This window comes from Oryctolagus cuniculus, chromosome X, assembly GCF_051225735.1.
Source record: "Oryctolagus cuniculus isolate XC-2025 breed Fujian yellow rabbit chromosome X, ASM5122573v1, whole genome shotgun sequence".
Taxonomy (NCBI): Eukaryota; Metazoa; Chordata; class Mammalia; order Lagomorpha; family Leporidae; genus Oryctolagus; species Oryctolagus cuniculus.
The window spans coordinates 49,321,599-49,342,702 of record NC_142888.1 but is presented as its reverse complement, the minus strand read 5'-3'; the positions used below and the strand labels follow the sequence as shown (position 1 = coordinate 49,342,702).

General features: G+C 39.4%; 1 protein-coding gene and 2 pseudogenes across 4 annotated transcripts in view; 1 reads left to right on the top strand and 2 right to left on the bottom strand.

Annotated features, from left to right (window-relative positions):
• The window catches only part of EDA (ectodysplasin A), a 358,959-nt gene that overhangs the window by 244,049 nt on the left and 93,806 nt on the right, over positions 1 to 21,104 (bottom strand). The window lies entirely within an intron of this gene.
• The window catches only part of LOC103351881 (ubiquitin thioesterase OTUB1 pseudogene), a 45,434-nt pseudogene that overhangs the window by 19,291 nt on the left and 5,039 nt on the right, over positions 1 to 21,104 (bottom strand).
• Positions 8,661 to 8,753, top strand: LOC127485079 (U2 spliceosomal RNA; annotated as a pseudogene).

Below are 21,104 nucleotides of genomic sequence, written 5' to 3'. Positions count from 1 at the left end.
CTACCTGGGTCCTGCTTCAGGGAGAGGGGGAGATGGAAAGAATCAGGGGAAGAAGCAGAGACAGAAGAAGAGGGTGAGAACAGAAATAACATGGGCATACCTGGTTGGGAGGAGGGGGTGGCTGCAAATTCTACAATAATGTAACAGCTTGTGCCTTTAGGCAAGTTATTAAGTTTCAAGTTGTTTATCTGAAAATGAGAGATGATACTATCTACTTTAAAGCACCATTGTGAGGATCTGACTAGAGGTAGCACTGTATTCACCCCCATCAACCTTACTACTCTAAAGCACAGGGGTTTTTTTGCTTAGCCAAAACATTCTGTTTTCTCAAAGACTACCTACTGGCTGGTAAAACCAATGGGTGGATACCATTCAGGAGTCTATCTTATATTACTTCTATAGCATCTTGCCTTCTTTCACCCAAGTCTTATATAACATACAATGCTTAATTACTTGTTTTCCTTCTTAATCTTGTGGGCAAAAAATATACTACATTACCTTTATAACATTGCCTTTAAGAATTTGTGCCTCAGAGCTGTTCATTAAATAGCAGTGCTATGACCAAAGAATCAAGCACTAATTCCAATGATAAATCTCATGGGAAGCATGAGGTTTCAGAGTCAGACACCCTGGGTCAGAATTTCAAATCTTCCCCTGGTTTGCTATGTAATCGTGGATGACATATTTCACCTTTTTGTGTCCTTCTCTATAAATTTTAAAATATAACACCTTCTTCAAAATGCTTCTGTGAGGAGTAAATGAAGTGATACATATAAAGGGTTTAACATTTAATGTCTGGCACATAGATGTCCAATGAGAGGTTGTCAGTTTTATTACATCTTCTCTCTCTGCTGAAGAATATAACAGCAAACCACCAATGCACTGCTCTGACAGAGAACATCATAGAAAGAAAGCTTGAGGGCTCAATGCACAGTATTCAAGTCAATAAGTGGCATTTACTTGCTTTATTAGACATTACTGATATTACAGATCACCTGTGTCCAGATAAATAATTAAATTCCTCGTATAACACCAAAAGCAGATTCTAGGAACATTATATAATAATCTCTAAATTGGGTGTCTTATAAAATGTCTCCATCTCATGTAGCATGAAGTTTAAGTTCATTGATTCAGACCAGATGGAAATGCAACACATTTCCAAAATTAGTCACCTTAACTGTTTCCAGTTCTTCATAAAACAGAAACAGGCCATAGATATTCTGCTAAAGCCTGGGTATTGAACACATCCACCTACCTAGATTGAACTACCCTGAGTCTTCATATAGACTCTTAACATTATCTTTGGTTTTATATCAATTTTGAATCACACAATTATAATTAATCACAAAATTTTCACTTGGAAATTGGTAGAAGAGGGCATTAGGTACAGAAAAGCCAAGTAGTATAATAACATGATGCCAAGAATACTTAATGGAAGACAAAGATGGACTTGTTATGTAATCTCACCCCAGAGAATCAGCTCTATGGGCCTAATTTGCTCATATGCAAAGTAAGTAAATTAAATTGGTGATTGCTCCCAGCTCTAAAGTCTACTGTCTTAAGTTTGTATATTAATACAAATGAACAAGAATTCATTCATACAAAAATACAACTGCTGTAGGTCTAAAACTTAGTAGAAACTACTAGATATTATAATCTAATATTCTTCTATATCTGTAGCCATATATCCCTAGGGTATATGGGAAATGAAGATAGTAGCAGTAGCAGCAGCAGCAGCAGCAATAATAAGAGTGGTGGCAGGGTGATAGTGGTAACAGTATCGGCTAAAGCTTATTTCAGCTTTCTATTAGGCATATCCTGTTATAAACACTTAAGAAACACTAACTCATTTTGTCCTCATAACACCAGAATTTGTAAATCAGAAACATAAAGCACAGATAAATTAAGTAACTTGCCTTAACCACTGGAGAACTAGAATTTAAGTTTGGAGCTTTAGGTATTAATCAATAAAAAGAAAGGAGATGGGCTCTGGACTGGAACTCTCACTTTCTAGCAAAAAAAAAAAAAAGGATCAGATTTACCTGCCTTCCTTAAACACCTGGAATGACAGGGGAAAAAAAAAAAAACCCAAACATTCCTCTCAGATATTAGACAACAGGTAGCACAAGACTGTGACCCCAAGGAAAAAGAACCAAACAAGGTAAGCCCTATTATTGCTCTAGTTTACTGCATGGAGGAAGTTTCTAAGTCACAGTGCAAGGAGAGAGAACTCAGAGCCCAGTGATGTCATGGAGCTGAAGAGGCAGAGACAAGATAGACCAATCTGGTTTAAAATTGTGGAGGAGAGTACAGGAGACAATGAAGCTGCAGAGAGTAGGTGCTTCAGACATTTACAAAGGGGATCCCTCTGAGTCTTTGGCTGATTACCCAATCTGCATATTCATGACACAGAACTACTCAGAGCTGAGGTTAAAAAAAAGACCATCAGAAAGGGAATAAGGGGAATGACTTGCAGGATAGTGGTATAAGGCACTGGAGAGACTCAACTCAGCTAAACCATCACAATTGACGAAAATAATAGAAAAGTATAAATCTCTAAAAAAAGTTTCTGGAAATTGTGTTAAGGGCATAGATCAAGTAAAGAAGCATTTCTTCAAAAAAGACTACTAGATTTTGGTAAGAGTAATAGTCTGTGGCATTTAAGACATGATTCATTCTCTGCTGCCCACTCCCACCCCATTTTCCCAGCTCAGTGTGACAGAAACTCTACTCTGGGTAATTGTATCAAGGAACACAAAGCTACCTCTCCCTCCAGTTTGCAGCCTAGGATTATGGTGTCATGTGGAGTAGGGCAGAATGCCAACATTTCTCACCCACCCCTAATCCTGTGTTTTAGAAGCTCTAATCCAGTTAGGCATGGCTCTGAGGTCTGGGACCCCCTCCCTCTATCCAGCTACCACTTGGGTTTTTTATTATTAATATTATTTTAAAACAAGATTTATTAGAGTCTGAGACCTCCAGCCAGAGTGGCCTGGAGGGGGGCCCCAAGAGACACAAAACCTGAAGGGGCTGGTGGCAGTAGGGTTTTTAATCACAATTTTGGGGAAGAAAAAAAACTTATCAGCTTGACATTCAGTTACAAGGATGAGACAAACCCATCAAAAGACCTGATTTGCACCTTTTTACTTCCTCTGGCTGCTCAAGATAAAACCAAAGAGCCATCCAAGGGTGGGATACCTAATTTGTTTTATAGCAAACTGGGAGCTCAGAAGGGTGGAATCACCACTCCCTTGCTATTCTCATGATATAATTGGAAATTCCTAAGAAATGGAGCAGGCACTTTTGACCTTGCTAAAGGTAACTTTTGGGGAAAGCAAGCATTTGGCACCCTAAGTTTCCACTGGGACTAACCTGACTGCCTATTAACCCATCTGACTCCTCACATTCCCTCCCCCAGAAGAATGGACACTAACTCTTATTAGGGAATATGGGACAACGACCTCTCTGGCTTCTTCAAGCTGAGTAGGAAGCTGCAGTCAAGACAGGGTTCCAGCAGGAGGTGGCCTCTAGAGGGGTATGGCAGAGCCAGCTTGCAGAAACTGCTTCCATCTGAGGTTTCATGTGCATGACCATCTAGAATTTCACTGTTTCAAGTCTAGAGAAAACAAATCTAAAAAGATAATTAAATACACAGGGCTTTAAAACAAAGGGCTGGGGCATTATTAGAGGACCTAATAAAGATGCTATCTAAACCATGAGGAAGTTTTCCCATTGAGAGGCAAATAGAAACTGATAGAAGGGGCTTGATAATAATCAGGTGGGCCTTAAGGCATGGACAGGTATGAGGCCCAGACTTATCTACCTCTTCACATGGGGTAATGGAAGAGACATCATAGGAGAGGTGTGAACCTCCTTAGGGAAGGCACCCAGTTCACTTTACTACCTAGCTGGCCTGCAAGGAGAGCTGGCCTGAAGAGAAAGCAGGTAGCATCTCTAAAGGAAATTTACGATTCTGCCTGCAATGTTGCTGACCCTACTTGGCCGTCTCCTCAACAGCAGTGGTTACTTTGGAAGCTGGGCCGAGTGAAAGGCTTTTTCAGCTTAGAGCCAATAGGGTCTGCAGTTCTGACCCAGGAGTCCTTCAACCACCAAGGCAGTTCCATTTCCAGTGACCCAGCTCTTGGCTGGCAGAGCTTCCAGGGCTCTTCAAAAGCTGACTTCTGTGTCCATCTGAAGCCCTGGCTTTCCACATGGAAAACCAATGCCATTTGAGGTGAACTGGCCTGCTGGGTCTCCTTGATCGCAGATCACTGTGTAAAGCAGCCATTAATTAACCTGCCACCTATCTTTACAATACTCCTGCTGCCTAGCTTCCTCCTCTTCCTCCTGGTCTCTGTTAAAGTAGACCATAGTCCCATCCCTAATCTTTGGTGACCTAAGCTAGAAAGCTACCACTTACATAGCAGAAACTCTACCCTGGGAATGGATGGCCAAGAATGCCGGGCTTCCAACACCATCACCTGAGCTCACTCATAAGGCAAAGTTCCATACTAAGAGAGGAAAGTCAGAAAGTCCAGAAGCTGCCATCTTACCAATAAATCAAGGGTATAACTGCAAGGGTAACCATCTCTAGCTCTGGAGGAGTCATGCAGCTCTTTCACCCACAGGGGCAGGAAGATCATAAGAACAGAGAACCTGGGGGACAGCATTGTGGTGCAACAAATTAATCTGCTTGTGACACCAGCATCTCATAAGTGCAGATTCAAGTCCCAGCTGCTCTGCTTCTTATCCAGCTCCCTGCTAATGTACCTGGAAGGTAAGAGAAGACAGACCAAGTGCCTGGGCCCCTGCCACCCATGCAGAAGACATGGATGGAGTTCCTGGCTCCTGGTTTTGGTCTGACCCAGATATGACTGTCATGGCCATTTGGGGAGTGAACCAGAGGATGGAGGATCTGTCTTTCTTTTTCTGTCACTTTGCCTTTCAAATAAATAAATAAATAAATATTTTTTAAAAAAGAAGAATGGAAGACTCCATAACTCTCCCCTAGGAAACTGATTTTATTTAGAACAGAGCATGAGGAAGTTTAAGACTAGAGTGCTGGGGCCAGCACTGTGGCGCAGCAGGTTAACGCCCTGGCCTGAAGTGCTGGCACCCCATATGGACGCCGGTTCAAGACCCGGCTGCTCCACTTTTGATTCAGCTCTCTGCTATGGCCTGGGAAAATAGTAGAAGATGGTCCAAGTCCTTCAGCCCCTGCACCCACGTGGGAGACCTGGAAGAGGCTTCTGGCTCCTGGCTTTGGATCAGCACAGCTCTAGTCATTATGGCCATCTGGGGAGTGAACCAGCACATGGAAGACCTCTCTCTATCTCTCTCTGCCTCATCTTCTCTCTGTGTGACTCTGACTTTCAAATAAACAAATAAATCTTTAAAAACAAAGACTAGGGTGCTATGGAAAACAATGGAGATTTTGGTGATGAATACTTAAGAAGGGGCTAGTTGCTCCATGACAGCAACAAGCTAAACCATACATCAGCAAAATGCATAACAGAAGAGAACCAAAGGAAAATACATCTAAGAGGAGACCTTCTAGGGTCAGAAAAATCTCAAATACAGGTCTCAGAATACTTGTGGATAGGGCTGGCTTTGTGGTGCAGTGGGTTAAGCCACAGACATCCCATATCAGAATGCCAATTCAAGTCCCAGTTGCTCTGCTTCCAATCCTGCTTCCTGCTAATGCACTTGGGAAGGCAGCAGATGATGGCCCTGGATACTCATGTGGGAGATCCAGATGGAGTTCCCAGCTCTTGGTTTTGGCCTGGTCCAGCCTTGGCTGTTGTGGCCATTTAGGGAGTGAACTAGAGGATGGAAGATCTCTCTCTGGCTCTCCCGCTCTCTTTGATGCTCTGCCTTATGAATGAATGCATGAATCTTTTAAAAAGATACCTGTGCAAAGAGGACTAAATTTAATTGGGTCAGATGGAGTGATTTATGCCCCCAAATACTGCTAAAAAACAATATAAGAAGTAGTTGGTGGCTGGCGCCATGGCTCACTTGGCTAATCCTCCGCCTGCGGTGCTGGCACCCTGGGTTCTATTCCCGGTTGGGGTGCCAGGTACTAGTCCCGGCTGCTCCTCTTCCAGTCCAGCTCTCTGCTGTGGCCCGGGAAGGCAGTGGAGGATGTTCCAAGTGCTTGGGTCCCTGCACCTGCATGGGAGACCAGGAGGAAGCACCCGGCTCCTGGCTTCAGATCAGCGCAGCGCCAGCTGTAGTGGCCATTGGGGAGTGAACCAACGGAAGAAAGACCTTTTTCTCTGTCTCTCTCTCACTGTCTATAACTTTTTCTCTGTCTCTCACTGTTTAACTCTGCCTGGCAAAAAATAAAATAAATAAATAAATAATTAAAAAAAGTAGTTGGCAGCCCATGGTGGCTAGTAGCTGACCATGCATGATACCAATAGAAAAATACAACTTAATAGATCAGAGAAAAGAGAGAGTCAAAACCACTACCATTTAAATGTGACTGTGTATGTGCCAAACCTTATGCCTTCTGAGGAAACATCAGAGGTTTTACACTGTGGGAAAAACAGACTTCACTGATAGTACATCTAAGTCACTAAACAAATAAGCAACAAACAACAATAACAATAAATTGGACTGGGGAGGGGATGGTGGTGTTAATCAGTGTCTAGCTTGTTATAATATATTATCTAAAATATCCAATTTTCAACAAAATTATAATACAGGCAAAGATTCAGTAAAGTGTGACATACATGCGGCTTTTAAGAAGTAGGCAAGATAAACTATCTGTGAGAAAGCTGTTATTAGATTTAGCAAACAAAGTCTTCAGAGCAGATATTATAAATGTATCCCAAAAATTAAAGGAAACTGCGGCTGGCGTTGTGGTACAACAGATTAAGCTGCTCCCCACAACACTGGCACCCCATATGAGCACCAGTTCAAGTCCCAGATATTCTACTTCTAACCCAGTTCCCTGCTAATGCTCCTGAGATGGTGGGTCCCTACCACCCATATGACAGACCCAGATGGAGTTCTAGGATCCTGGCTATGTCCTGGCCCAGCCCAAGCTGTTGTAGGCATTTGGAGTGTGAAACAGTGGGTAGAAGATCTCTCTCTCTCTCTCTCTCTCTCTCTCTCTCTCTCTCTAACTTTGCCTTTCAAATAAATAAATAGATCTTTTTCTTTTTTAAAAAGATTTAAAAGAAACCATGATTAATGCCTCATCAATACAAAATCTCAATAAAGAGAATATATATATATATATGTATGTGTGTGTGTATAATATATATCCCAGAGTTGAGAAACACAATAACAAATAACTAAAATGAAAAAAATCATTAGACTCAACAGTAGATTTGACAGACAGAAGAAAGTATTAACAAACTTAAAGAAAAATTAGCAGATTATGTGATACAAAGAATGAGGGTCGAGCAATAAGAGAAATTAACAAAGTCTCTGAACAATGCATGATTTCTTTAAACATGCCAATATACACATAATAGAGAAACAGAAGGAGAGAGAAATGGGTATAAACAAACATTAAAAGAAATAATGGGCTGACAGCTTTCCAAATTTGTGTAAAACATCAACTTACACGTAAAAAAAAAAAAGCTCAGGGGTCAGCGATGTAGCACAGCAGGTTAAGCTGCCATCCATGATGCTGGCATCCCATTTGGGTGCCAGTTCAAGTCCTGGCTGCTCCACTTGCAATCCAGGTCCCTGTTAATGCATTTGGGAAAGCAGCAGAGGATGGCCCAAATGTTTGGGGCATTGCACTCACATGGGAGACTCAGATGAAACTTCTGGCTCCTGGCTTCAGACTGGCCCAGCCCTGGCCATTACAGTCATTTAGGTAGTGAACCAGCAGAACTCCAAGTAAGACAAAGGCAATGAGATCTATACCCAGACACATCATAGCAAAAATGTTGAAAGACAGAGTTAAACATCTTGAAATCAGCCAAGAGATAATACTCATCACATACAAGGGAACACAAAGAGTTTAACAGCTGATTTCCCATCAGAGACAATGGAAACCAAAACAGAGTAAGCTGATGTCTTCAAAGTTATGAAATGGAAACAAACAGCATCAGCCAACTAAGAATCTTTTCTCTAGAAAAATTATGTTTCAAATATGAATGTGAAATAAAGACATTCTAAGATAAAGACAGATAATGTGTTGGTAGCAAACCTGCATTATTAATAAATGTTAAAGAAAATTCCTCATGCTGAAAGTGAGCCTTGATGATAATTTGATCCCTTGTATACAAGAAAATAACAGATCACTTGTAAAGGTAATTATAAAATCATAAAATATTGTGAAACATATTTTTTCTCCTTTCTGCTTTGGAATAACTTAATTGTATGAAAAATATGTATATAATTTAATTTCTGGGCATACAATATATAGAAATACATTTATTTGGCAAAACAGCACCAGGGAGGTGGGTGAGAACAAGCTATATTGAGGTAAGGAAGTGACACCAGATGGTAACTTAAATATACAGGAAAAAAATTGAAGAGAACCAGGAATGGCAAAAGGAAGGTTAATATAATGAACTCTATAAATATATACTTGTTCTTCATTCTCTCAGCTTCTCTAAAATATATAAAATATCTAAGGTAATAAGCATAATACTTTATTGCTGGGTTTGTATTATATGTATAGATGCAATATGATTGCTTCTTGGCCTTTTGACTAAGATCAAGTGTAGTATCTGTTCTTATCAGTTAATAATAGATGTAATATGTATAACAATAATAGACAAAAAAGAAAAGTGGAAATAGAGCTATCTAGGAGTAAAATGCCTATATCTTATGGTATTACACTATTAAAATCATGAACTTCACTATGACACATTAAGATGTATATAGTAAGCCCTACAGCAACCACTAGGAAAATAACTAAAATATATAGTGAAAAATATATATAAGGAACTAAAATGTTATACTATAAAACATTTACTTAATTCAAAATGAATCAGGACAAATAGATAAATAAAAAAGGCAAAAGAGATAGAAAATCACAAAGTTGAAGATGTAAAAACAACTATACTACTAATAATATTAAATATGCCAAAATTAAATAATCCAGTCAGAAGTGTCAGATTTTCAGGCTATAATAACAATAAGATTCAACTATATACTGTCTACATGATATAGACTTCAGATTTAATACAAATTGGTTGAAAGTAAAAGAATGGGAAAAGTTATGTAAACAACAACCGTATGCAAGTTGGAGTGGAAATACTAATAACAAACAAAATAGAATTTAAGTCAAAAAATTATTAGAGATAAACAGGGACATTGTACAATGATAAAAGGATCAACCCATCTGTAAGATATAGCATGTATGAAAAACAGACCACAAAAGACATGAAACAAAATCCAACAGAACTGAAGAGGAAAATAGACAATTGAACAGTAGCTGGAGCTTTCATTATATTGCTTTTTTTTTTTTTTGACAGACAGAGTGGACAGTGAGAGAGAGAGACAGAGAGAAAGGTCTTCCTTTACCCTTGGTTCACCCCCCAATGGCCGCTGCAGCCAGCGCTCTGCGGCCGGTGCACTGTGCTGATCTGAAGCCAGGAGCCAGGTGCTTCTCCTGGTTTCCCATGCGGGTGCAGGGCCCAAGCACTTGGGCCATCCTCCACTGCACTCCTGGGCCATAGCAGAGAGCTGGCCTGGAAGAGGGGCAACCGGGACAGAATCCGGCGCCCCGACCGGGACTAGAACCCGGTGTGCCGGCGCCGCAGGTGGAGGATTAGCCTATTGAGCCGCAGCGCTGGCCTCATTATATTACTTTTAATGATGAATAAAACAAGTGCGCAGAAGACTAACAAGGATACAGAAGACTTGAACAAAACTATAAACTGAGGTTAAGCCTCAGTCTGTGGCACCTGCATCCCATATGGGTGCTGGTTCAAGTCCCTGCTACTTCACTTCCCATCCAGCTCCCTGCTTAATATGCCTGGGAAAGCAATGGAAGATGGCCCAAGTGCATGCGCCCCTGCACCCACATGGGAGATCCCGAAGAAACTCCTGGCTCCTGGCTTCGGATTGGCCCAGCTGCGGCCATTGTGGCCATTTGAGGAATAAACCAATGGATGGAGGATCTCTCTCTCTCTCTCTTTCTCTCTCTCTCTCTCCTTCTCTCTTTGTATCTCTGCCTTTCAAATGAATAAGTAAATCTTTAAAAAAATATGTAAACCAAATAGACCCAACTGACATTGATATTACACGCCATCGAACAACAAGCACACATGTAACATTTTCTAGGTTAGATATGCTAAGCAGTAAGACAAGCCTCAACAAATTTATAAGTGAACAAATTACACTAAGTTTGTTTTTTCACTGCAATGGAAAGAAATTAACAATCAGCAACAGAAATAAATTGTGGAATTAAAAAATTATGGGGCCGATGCTGTGGCTTAGTGGGTTAAGCCACTGCTTGTAGTGCTGGCATTCCATATGGGTGCTGATTTGAGTCCTGGTTGCTCCACTTCCAATCCAGCTCCCTGCTAATGTACCTGAGAAAGCAGCAGAGGATGGTCCAAGTGCTTGGGCCCCTGCAGCCATCTAGGAGACCTGGAAGAGCCTTCAGAGCAACTCCAGCTATTGTGGCAATTTGGGAAGTGAACCAGTAAATGGAAGACCTCTCTCTGTGTCTCTCCCTTTCTCTCTGTAACTCGGACTTTCTAATAAAATAAATATTTTAAACACTGTGGAAATTAAACATATTCTGAAGTGATCAATGGGTCAATGAAGAAAACACAATAGAAATTAGAGGATATTTTGAGATGAATAAAAATGAAGGCATGACATATCAAGATTTATAGGATTCAGGTAAAATAGTGTTTAGAGGGAAATTTATACCTTTAGATGTATCCATTAAAACAGAACATTTCAGGGGCCGGCATTGTGGTGTACCAGGTTGAAGCCCTGGCCTGAAACACCAGCATCCCATATGGGAGCTGGTTCGAGTCCCAGCCGCTCCTCTTCTGATCCAGCTCTCTGCCATGGCCTGGGAAAGCAGTAGAAAATGGCCCAAGTACTTGGGCCCCTGCACCTGCATGGGAGACCTGGAAGAATCTCCTGGCTCCTAGCTTTGGATCAGCGCAGCTCTGGCTGAAGCGGCTATCTGGGGAGTGAACCATCGGATGGAAAGCCTCTCTCTCTCTACCTTTCTCTGTAACTGTCTTTCAAATAAAGAAAACAAATCTTAAAAAAAAAAAAAAACCAGAATGTTTCATATCAGTAACTTTCTATCTTAATATACTAGAAAAAGTGTAAATTAAACCCAAAGTAAGCAGAAGAAAGGAAACAGTAAAGATTATAACAGAGGTTAATGAAATAAAAAACAGAAAAAGAAAAGAAAAAAATCCAAAAAATTCAAAATTACGTTTATGAAAAGATCTACAAAAATGGGAAATATTTAACCAAACTGGGCAAGCACAACAGATAGAGAATCAAATTACTGAAATCAAGAAAGTAATAGGAATATCACTACTGACTATAGAAGTAAAAAAATGGAATGCCTGAGATTTAAAATATTATATCTAAAAAAGAGTACTGAATGAAATTAACAGATTAGATACTGCAGAAAGACATCAGTAAACTTGAAGTTAAGCAGTAGAAATCATCTAAAATGAAACCGAAGGAGAATAAATTTAAAAATAAAAGAATAAACTAAGCACTGGCCTCCAAGAAGGAGAGAGAGAGAGAGAGATATGGCCTAAATGTACCAATTTATTGAAAATGATAAGCCTGATAATTCAAGAAAGTCAACAAACCTCAAGTAACATAAAGACAAACAAAACCATATTAAACCACACCATAATTTAATTCCTTTAAATTAATGATAAGTAGAAAATGCTAAAAGCACCCACATTAAAGGCATATTATTTACAGGAACAAAGGTAAGAATGATTACAGTCCTATGATCAGAAACCACACTATGCAGAAGACATTGGTGTGATCTCTTTGATGTGCAGAAAGACAAATCTGTCTGGAATACTTTACCTAGTGAAACTGCCTTTCAAAATTGACTGCTAAATAAAGAATTTTTCAGGTAAACAAAAGCTCATAGCTCCAGCCCTGGCCATTACAGACATTTTGTAAGTGAACCCTTGGAAGGGAGCGCACACACTCTCTCAAAAAATTAAAGCGTGCCTTTGATGCTATATCCCATATGAGCTCCCGTTCCAGTCCCAGCTGCTCTGCTTCCAATCTAGCTCTCTGCCAATGGGCCTGGGAAAGCAGTGGAGGATGGCTCAAGTGCTTGGGCCTCTGCCACCCATGTGGGAGGTACAAATGGAGTTCCAGGCTCCTGGCTTCAGCCCAGGCAGTTGCAGTCCTTTAGGGAGTAAACCAGTGGATAGAAGATCTCTCTCTCTCTCTTTCTCTCTCTCTCTCTCTCTCTCTCTCTCTCTCTCACACACACACACACACACACACACTGATACTTGCTTTTTAAATAGTTAATAAATCTTTAAAAAATAATAAAAAGTTCCATGATTGTTAAACTATCCTTTTTTTTTTTTTAACAGGCAGAGTGGACAGTGAGAGAGAGAGACAGAGAGAAAGGTCTTCCTTTACCCTTGGTTCACCCTCCAATGGCCGCTGTGGCCAGCGCTCTGCGGCCGGCGCACCGCGCTGATCCGAAGCCAGGAGCCAGGTGCTTATCCTGGTCTCCCACGGGGGGCAGGGCCCAAGCACTTGGGCCACCCTCCACTGCATTCCCGGGCCACAGGAGAGAGCTGGACTGGAAGAGGAGCAACCGGGACAGAATCCGGCGCCCTGACCGGGACTAGAACCCGGTGTGCTGGCGCCGCAGGTGGAGGATTAGCCTATTGAGTTGCGGCGCCGGCCGGTAAACTATCCTTAAAAGATAAGCAAACAACTCTTTAAAGCAAAACTAATAACAATATAGTGAAGGTTTTAGCATATGTAGAAGCTAAATATATGACACTAGCACAAAGGAATGGAGAGACAAAATGAAAGTATATCACAGTATGGTTTTTATCCTACATGTGAAGTAATATATAATATTTTAAGGTAGATTGTGTTAAGTGCTACTTGACATAACCACATACAAAAAGGAAGAGTAGATAATAATAGTGGAGATCATTTAAAATCATAAAATAGTTTCATTCCTCCGAAAGAAGGCAAGAAAAGAGAAACAAAGACCTGGATTGAAGATGAACAAAGTAAAAATAGCAAAACTGTAGACTTAAATTTAAACATAACAATAATTATAATAAGTGAAATTTGTCTAACACGGAGATTAAAAGCCAGATTGTTTGATTGGATAAAGAAGAAAAACAAGTCAACTACATACTGTCTATAAGAAGCCCACTTTAAACATAAATACACAGTTTACAACTAAAACGAGTTCCAAGTCTCATCAAGATGGAGTAAACTCACTGTTTACTCCTATATCCTATATCTCCTGTTGATACAACTACAGATTCTGAACAAAATATGAAAGTCAATTATTGGAAGACACTGACAAGTAACCAAAGCAAGTAGATTGTGAAGGGGAGTTAAATTTAGGGAAAGTGAGGGTCCCATATTTTTTTTTCCTCTTGCAGATTTTCTGTGAGATGGACATTATTGTAGAGCTGTGTGGGAGAAGAGTGGCATGACTGATGAAAATTTAGGTAAGCAAGAGCCTCCTGTGAGCCAAAGAGTGTGTGAAGTAACCCTGTTTTGTTTCTGTCTTTTTTTTTTCCATTTTCTCTAGTTGCTTTGCCCAAGGAGTTAGCACTAGTCATGGAATTATATGACAATGATGGCAACATGAGCAATTAAAAGTCCAAGGGATACGCTGTGTTTCTGGCTAGAGAAACTAGGAAAGAGGGCACTATGGCCTCTAGAGTGGGCTCACAAAGAAAATTCTGGAGAGCAAAGTGCTAGAGACTGTGATTCCTTATTCTGTGTATGAATCTACACAAGTCCTACACTCATAGCTAAGATGTGCATACACGAAACCAATCCAAAGGATCATTACAAAAGCTTGGGTAAAAGAAGTAAGATTCAAACTACTATCCAGTACTTAGACAAAAACTAAATGGCGTATGCACAGAACAGAAATAAAGCAGAAAACTAACAATTTGGAAAGCTGAACTGAAAGTAGAACCCCAACTCAGATGGCAAGACAGAACTTGTGGTCTGAATCTAACTTGGTCGATTGCCTTATAAAAATTTAGAGAATTACAATGTGACCCACAGTTTACACAGCATTAACAATCACAATTCCCAGGATACAATCAAAATTACTCAACCTGTGAAAAACCAGGAAAATGTTGAGAACCAGAAAAGCCTTGAAGGAAAAGCCAGTCACAGATACCATACCATATATGACCCAGATGTTGGAATTATAAAACACCTGAAAGCGGCTTATTATTGTTGGAATTATCAAATACCTGAAAACAGACTAAGTTGACTTATCAATGATTTCTTGCTATATAGTAGTCATAGCTTTGTGTAATCTCTCTTTTTGAGTGCAGGCAGGACCTGACTTGTTTCTTACCAATAGAATATAGCAAAGATGATAGAATGTTACTCCCCTTCTATGGCAAAGATAACGGGGTGTCACTCCAGTGATTGTTCTATTAAGACTTTGTTCAAAACATCCTGCTGTCTGTCGATTGTCAAAAATAATAAAATATTTAAAGCTAAAGAAGACTCTGTTTTAGCAGATTGGAGAGTGAGTGAGAGATTATTTGCTGACTTGGAAGGAGCAAGTTGCTATGACATGAACTGCTTTTGGAGATAGACATGTGGCAGGGAAATGCAGGCAGCTTCTAGTAGCTGAGGATCTCAGTCCTTCAGTTGCAAGGAGCTGAATCCTTCCAAAAACCTTGTAAACTCGGAAGAGGATCCCAACTCCACATGAAAAATGCAACCCAGAGAACACCTTGATTAAAGCCTTATGGGACCCTGAATAGGTAGGCCACCACTAGACTCCTGATTCATGGAAATGGGAGGTAAAAAACATGTTTTGTTTTAAGCTGTTCAGTATATGCAATTTGTTATGCAGTGACAGAAAACTAACAGATATTAGAATTATGCTTCAGGTCATAAAGGAAAACATACTTAAAATGAATGCAAAGACTGTAGTTTCAGCAGGAAAATTGAAACTATATAAAAGAAACAAATTCAAACTTGAAACGTGAAAAATGTACAGTCTGAAAGTATAGAAAATTGCTCAATGGGCTGAGCACTAAAATGGAAATGATATAACAAAGTCACTGAACTTTAGATGCATAGAAATTAACCAGTAAGAATAACAGAAAGGAACACAAATTTTAAAATACTCAAAGACCTGTGGAACTGTATCCAATATTCTAAATTACAAAAATGACATGGAAAGGAGGGGGAAGAAAAAGAAATGACTGTAGAAAAATAATACACAAAGGATTTTCAAAGTGTTCATAGAAAATGTGCATTATGAACAAAATCATGCATGGATTTTCAAACTTTTTGTACCAAAATAAACCAATATTTTAATTCCATTTTTCCGTGATCTTTTTGAAGTACCCTCATATTTGAAGGTATAATGATTGAAACGTTTTTAAATTTGATGAGAGACATGTTTACATGTTCAAGAAACTCAGCTAACCTCAAAAATGATAAACTCAAAGAAAAGTATAGCCAGGTACATCATAAGCAAAAATCTGAAAGCCAAAGTTTTGCTTTTTTTTAATCTTGATAGTGGCTCTTAAAAATCACATATTACATACAAGGTAACAATCAGAGAACCATTTTTCATAAGAAGCCATTGGAGGGACTGGTGCTGTGGCGAAAGGGTAAAGCCACCATCTGCAGTGCCGGTATCCTATATGGGCGCCGGTTCAAGTCCCAGCTGTTCCGCTTCCAATCTAGCTCTCTGCTATGGCCTGGGAAAGCAGTAGAAGATGGCCCAAGTCCTTGGGACCCTGCACCTGCGTGGGAGAATCAGAGGAGGCTCCTGGTTCCTGGCTTTGGATCGGCCCAGCTCCGGCTATTGCTGCCATTTGGGGAATAAACCAGCGGATGGGAGTCAAAAGGCAGTAGTAAAGCATAAAGTCTGTCATCCAAGACTTTTATATACAGTGAAATTGCCTTCAGAAATTAAGATGAAATAAAGACATTTTCATGTGAAGGAAAATTAACAGAATTTAGTATCAGCTGATATTCTCTAAACAAATTCTTCTAGGTGAAGAAAAATGAGGAAGGAAACAAATTGTTAAGAGTGACAGAAAAGCAACAGAAAGAGTAAAAATCTAGAAAATATGGAAAAAGTATATTCAAGTTTTTTTAAATGGGTGACTGTTAGAAGAAAAACTTATGATACAGTATGTAGAATTTTCCATGCATGTCAATTTAACACTTGCAAGAATTAGAAAGGTAAATGGAGCAGAATAAAAGAATCCATATGGTTGCAAGGCTTCTATATTTTACTGAAGTGGTACAATATTAACTCAAAACAGATTATACAATATTAGGTATATGGATTGTAATCCAAAGAGCAGCTGCCAAGAAACAAACATAACATATGGCAAAAACACAAATATATAAGTTGAAATGGGCCATTACAAGCTAATATTACAAAAAGAAACCAAAAATTAAGAAACAGGACCAAAGGCTAAAGGAAATAATAAGAAAATAAATAATAAAATGTTAGAACAAAATTCAACCATATCAATAATTACAATGAATGTAAAATATTAAACATTCCTAATAAAATACATAAATGATCAAAATGATAAAAAACTACATGTTGCTTATAAGAAACTCACATTAAATATGAAGATCAACATGAATTCAAAATAAAGAAAGCTATATACCATGCAAACTCTAATCCAAATAAAGCCAAAGTGACTATATTAATATAAGATACAGTAAACTCCAGAACAAGGAATACTACCAGGGATAAATATAGACAATTACATAATGTAAAAGAATAAATTCATCAAGAAGTCATAGCAATGTTGACTATGTATGCAACTAACAACAGAGCTTCAGAATACATATAGTAAAACTGATGGGACTGAAAAGGATAAGTAGGGAAACTGACAGTTATAGCTGGAGATTTTAACACTCTTCTCTTCAGTAAAATAAGTAGACAGAGAAGATCAGTAAAGGTACAGAACCATACAACACTATTAACCAACTTCACTTAATTGGCATTTACAGAACATTCTACTCAGCATGAACAGAATACAGTCTTCATAAGCACTCAAGGAATGCCCACCAAGTTAGACTATGTTCTGGTTAAACTCAAATACATTTTTGTTTGATTGTAGTTAAAAACACATAAAATTGAGCATCATAATCATTTTAAGTGTACAGTTCAGCAGTGTTAGATATATTCATATTGCTGTAAAATATAACTCCAGAACTTTCTCATCTTGAAAATCTAAAACACCACTCACTAAACATTTCTCCTTTTCTCTCTCTCCCTAGTCCCTGGAAAAAACCATCTGCTTTTGGTTTTTATGACTCTGACTACTTTAAATAATTCATGTAAATGAAATCATACAATCTTTGACATTTTGTGATTGGATTCTCTTGCTTAGCATAATATTTTCAAGGCCCATCTATGTTATAGCATGTGACAGGCTTTTTGTCATTGTTAGGGCTGTATAATATTCCATTATCTGTATATGTACTATATTATTCATCTACTCATCTGTCAATGGACATTTGCGAAGTTTCTAGTGCTTGGCTATTGCAAATAGCACTGCTATGAACATGGATGGGCAATATATCTTTGAACGCTGCTTTCAATACTTTTGGACATATACCCAGAAGTAGAATTGCTAGACTACATGGTAGATCAATTTTTAATTTTTTGGCCAGCACCATGGATCAATAGGCTAATCCTCCACCTGCGGCACCAGCACACCAGGTTCTAGTCCCAGTCTGGGCGCCGGATTCTGTCCCGGTTGCCCCTCTTCCAGGCCAGCCCCCTGCTGTGGCCAGGGAGTGCAGTGGAGGATGGCCCAAGTGTTTGGGCCCTGCACCCCATGGGAGACCAGGAGAAGCACCTGGCTCCTGGCTTCGGATCAGCGCAGTGCGCAGGCCGCAGTGCGCAGGCCGCAGCGCGCCAGCCGCGGCGGCCATTGGAGGGTGAACCGACGACAAAGGAAGACCTTTCTCTCTGTCTCTCTCTCTCACTGTCCACTCTGCCTGTCAAAAAAAAAAATAATTTTTTGAGGAATCTCCATTTTGTTTTCTATATGGGTTGTATAATTTCACCATTCCACCAACAGTGTATAAGGGTTCCTATTTATCTACATCCTCACCAATATGCTATTTTTTGTGGTTATTTTAATAATATCCATCCTAATGGATGTGACAAAGCTTTTTAAGAATTGAAATCATACAAACAAATGTTCTAACTACAATGGAATTAAACTAGAAATGAATAACATAAAATATTCTCAAAATTCACAAATCCTTCGAAATTAAAACCACTCCTAAAATAATCCATGAGTCTGAAAAGAATTCTCAAAGAAAAGTGTAAAATATTTTTAACCAAATGAAGATGAAAATTCAACATATTAAAATTTCTGGGATGTAGTTAAGGCAGTGTTGACAGGGAAAATGACAGCATCAAATGTTTACATTAGAAAAAATAACAGACCAAAATTAATAATCTCAGCTCCCAATTTAAAACACTAGAGGAATAAGAGCAAATTAAAGCTAAAATGAGGAGAAAAAATGAAATAGATAAAAGCAGAAAGCAATGAAATTGTTTGTGTCTGTTATTTGCCTGTTTTTAATTAAACCAAAAGCTGTTCCTATTAAAAGATCAATAAAACTGATATGACTATAGCCACATGGATCACAGAAGCAGGAAAGAAGACATAAATTATGAATATTTGAAATAAAATAGAAGCATCATTCTTAACCATACAGGAATTAAAAAATATAAGAGAATATTAAAAATATATTTTATTTATTTGTTAGAGAGAGAGAGAGACAGAGACAGAGACTGAGAGAGAACACTCCCAGCTGCTGGTTCACTTCCCAAATGCCCACAATGTCCCCAGGGCTGTGCTGGGGCTAGGGCTGAAGCTGGGAGCTCGGAACACAATCCAGATCTCCCACATGGATGGTAGAAACTCAATTACTTGAGCTATCACCACTGCTTCCCAGAATCTACATTAGGAGGAAGATGGAACCAGGAGCTCAAACCTGGAATTGAAATCAGGTAGTCAGATATGGGAGGCAGCCATCTAAGTTAAACAACCCTCTCTGTGCCCATAAATTTGGCAACTTAGCAAAATAAATAAATTCCTTGCAAGACAAAAGCTACCAAAGCTCGATGAAGAAGAAATGGATAATCTGAATACTTCTGTGCCTGCATTTGTTGTTGAAAACCTTCCAACAAGACTCCAAATCTAGATGACTTCTTTGGTAAATTCTACCAAACTTTTAAAGAAATAAAACCAATTTTTCATAAACGTCCAGGATGTACAAAGGGAGAAAGAATTGCACACTTAACTTTTAATTAATTCATCATTGAGAAAGAGAGAGAGAAAGAGAAAGTGAAAAGAAGAGAGACTGAGACCTTGCACCTGCTGGTTCACTCCCCCAAATGGCTGCAACAGCTGGGGCTGAGCCAAGCCGAAGCCCGGAGCTAGGAACTTAATCTAGCTCTCTCATATGGGGTCAGGGACTCAGCATCTGAGCCATCATGTACAGTCCTCAAGGATGCACATTAAAAGGAAACCAGAATCAGGAGCAGAGCCAGGACTCAAACCCAGGCACTCCAATATGGACTGTAGGTGTTTCAAGTCATATCTTAACTGCTGCACCAATGCTCACCTGCACAATTTTTATATATAAGTTTTACCCTGATAACAGAACAGAGTAAGTGTTACCAAGATAACAAATCCAAACAAAACATTATAAGAGCAGCTAAGCTGCTAGTTAAAATGCTTGCTTCGCACATTGAAGTGCCTGGGTTTGATGCCTGGCTTCAACCCCTGACTCCATCTTCCTGCTCAGAGTAGATCGTGGGAGGCAGTGGTAATGGCTCAAGTAATTTGATTTCTGCTACCTACATGGGAGACTTGGACTGAATTCCAGGATCCTGATTCCTATCTTCCAGCTTTGCCCTCCTGCCTCCTGCCCCCACCCCCAAGGTTTACCCTACTTCCCCTCACCAATGTGGGAACTTGGGGAGTGAATCAGCAGATGGGAGTGCTCTATCTCACTTTCTCTTGCTGTCTCTCTCTCTCTCTTTCTGCCACTCAAATAAATGAAACATTTCAAGAAATAAAATTAAAGACCAATATGATAAAAAAACTTCAATAAAATATTCAAAATGAATCAATGTAATTCATCATATCAATATAATAAAGAATGGATAGCAGATGATTATTTCAACAGGTACAATAAAAGCACATGGCAGGGGCTGGCGCTGTGGTGCAGTGGGTTAAAGCCCCAGCCTGTAGTGCCGGCATCCCAAATGGGCTCTGGTTCTAGTCTCAGCTGCTCCACTTCTGATCCAGCTCTCTGCTGTGGCCTGAGAAAGTGGTAGAAGATGGCCCAACTCTTTGGGCCCCTGCACCCACATGGGAGAACTGGAAGAAGCTCCTGGCTCCTGGCTTCAGATCAGCTCAGCTCTGATTGTTGTGGTCATTTGGGGAGTGAACCAGCGGAATGGAAGCTTTCTCTTTCTCTCTCTCTCTCTCTCTCTCTCTCTCTCTCTCTCTCTGTAACTCCTCTTTCAAAATAAATAAAATAATTCCTTAAAAAAAAAGTGCTTGGCAAAATTCAACATATAGTCCTGACAAACACTTTGAACAAACTAGTTTTAGAAGGAAACTTCCTCAATCCCACAAAGAGTATCTATGGAAAGATCTACAGCTCACATGATACTTAATGGTGAAAGATTTAATGGTTTTCCTCTAAGATCAAGAACAAAACAACATTGTACACTGTCACCACTCCTATTCAACAGCTGCAGTTCTTAGGGGGAATTTACAGCATTAAATGCTTATAGTAGAAAAGAAGGTCTCAATTCAGTAATCTATCACACAGATTAATGAATCTAGAAAAGAACAGTAAATTAAGCTTTAAGAAAACAAAACGAAAGGCTATTTTTAATTGAGAGGCGTAAA